At 32.7% G+C, this 2,379-nt stretch overlaps 1 pseudogene; it reads right to left on the reverse strand.

Moving 5' to 3' along the window:
- Positions 1-808: 808 nt before the first annotated feature.
- On the reverse strand, positions 809-1,546 carry LOC125833598 (uncharacterized; annotated as a pseudogene).
- Between the last annotated feature and the right edge of the window lie 833 nt (positions 1,547-2,379).

A 2,379-nucleotide genomic window follows, 5' to 3' on the forward strand; every position in this document is an offset into this window, starting at 1 on the left:
AATTCAATGTACTCACCGAGGTTTGTCCAACCATATAAAATTTGCCTAAGAATTGCCCCATCAAATGAGATTTTCCTAGACATAGCAAAGATGTTTGCTCCACCTTATTAGAATTTGTGGAAACTTAGTTGAACTTTAGCTCGCATCGACACAACTGACACAAAAGTGACTCTAATACCATATGTAACAATCTAATCCACTAGTGATATTGTTCTATATGGGCCTAGACTCACACAACTTTAAAAAACTTTATTAAAGTATAAGATCTGCTTACTTATATACTTAACATCCATCTTGTTTTCTACAGAAGTGAAACTTCTTATCCTATGTTAGGGGTAACACATGCAACCTCCTTCCTAATTTTTGCTAGCAAATTAAATTATTTTTTTATTCTTGAATACTATATTCTTATAAATTATGAAGTAAAAACTAATTTGAACAAGTGATTCAAAATAAAAGAAATATGGGCCTGATAGTTGGTCATACAAATTGGGACTCTATATAAAATAGAACAATTTGTCTGCAAAATAGAAGATTTTGCGCATTTTGAATTACACTTACATTGGACAATAGGACTCAACAACTAGAAGCCCATCCAACACAGACTCAACAACTAATTCAAACATAAAGACCATGCATATCGTTTTTTCACCAACTCAACAATGAATTGAAATAAAACAAAAGACCTTGCATGCTGGTTTTCAATCAATAATAGACTTTGCATATTAAGTAAATAAGGATTCAAATGGCTATTTAATCTCCAAGGAAACAAAACTTGACCTTTTTTAATATTCATCGAAGTTTTTGATCATGAAGTTTCTTCTTCTTTTCCCCCCTCTTCTTCCTCCTCCTCCTCTAGTTCATCACGATATCCTCCATATTGTTGTTGCCAGTAGAGCAAATTCAACTGCCTACTAAACTGATAATTCTCACATGTCATTCCAAAATGTAAAGATTTACAATTGACACAGAAAAGTTTCCAACACTTAGGACATGCCCTAATTGGATATCCCCGTTGATTATCAATCAGTTTACCCATACAATCCATAAAAGGGCAATCAATAATTAGTGGCAAAGGTAGAACATTCGTTAGTCGATTGACATCTCTTACTCAGATAAGAAAATCAATCGGCATTATTGAATCGATATCCAAAATTTCCTTGCAATCAGAAGCAGGACACTTTATAGCAACCTCACGGATATCCTTATTAATTTTTTTACCTATATAATTCTGTATGCATTCTTCACAGTAACGATGATTGCAAATGGTGCCCCACATTATTGTGTTTGGCAGCGAAAACACATTTTTACAGATTTCACAGAAAGTACATGAAGATTCTCCCTTTTCAGTAATACAATTCTTTAGGTTAAGTGAATCTAGAATAACAGAATACTCAACTTCTATAGGTTTTTCACTGTTATTAGAGCTTGATTTCAAGTTCTTACCGGAATGAAATTGAGCTGAGTAAAAGAGAAACTTTTGCAATTCAATATCATCATCTCCGCTCTTGTAACCATTGTTATTTTCAATGATAGGGAGCTTCATTCTGCCGTCAGTGAAACCTTATATTTCTTTCCCAGTATATGCATATATGTTGTATATATATATGCTGCCTTTTCAGGTTCTTGTATTTATTTTACTTTTTGGGGTTTAGAATTAATTTGGATTATATCAAATTTAAAATATATTAATACAATATGTGCAATTTGGTATGATGTGTCGAAAAACGTGTTAGCCAAGTGAAATGGTCAATAAGATCATGCCACGTGTTGAAAGTGATACAACATGTCTAGTAAAATCAAACACGTATGAAAACATGCCCTCGTGTACAATTGACGTGTTTCAAACATTAAAAAATGTAAACTAAAATTTGATTGGTTGAAAAAGATCACCGTAATTACAATTCTTCCCACTCAAAAGAATCGGCATGTTCAAACCAATCGAATATCATCATGTCAACTTCAGTCTAATCAATCGGAAAAAAATTGTCCTCATCATAATTGTTCCATCCCAGCACAAGTGACATATTTCATTTAATCAAATATCATTATAACAACCAAAATATGGTAAAAAGAAGTTGTCCCGATCATACAGGTTTCATCCTAGCAGAAATCACATGTTCTAGATAATCAAATATTGTCATGAGAGTTTCAATGTGATTGGTCAAGAAGATTTTGGCATCTCTTCCTCTTGACAGAAGGACATGCTTGAGAAAATCTATATCATTATGTCAACTTCAATATGATTGAAAAAGGTGTGTCCTTTTTACAATTCTTCCAACCTACAACTATAATAAGGATTTTCATAATTTACCAAGCTAGATGATCTCGAGGATTAAATGATATAAGTTCTCTATGAAGATCAAGGATGAAGGCAAA

Source organism: Solanum verrucosum, unplaced genomic scaffold, assembly GCF_900185275.1.
Source record: "Solanum verrucosum unplaced genomic scaffold, falcon-dt-bn FXZP01001052.1, whole genome shotgun sequence".
Lineage (NCBI taxonomy): Eukaryota > Viridiplantae > Streptophyta > Magnoliopsida > Solanales > Solanaceae > Solanum > Solanum verrucosum.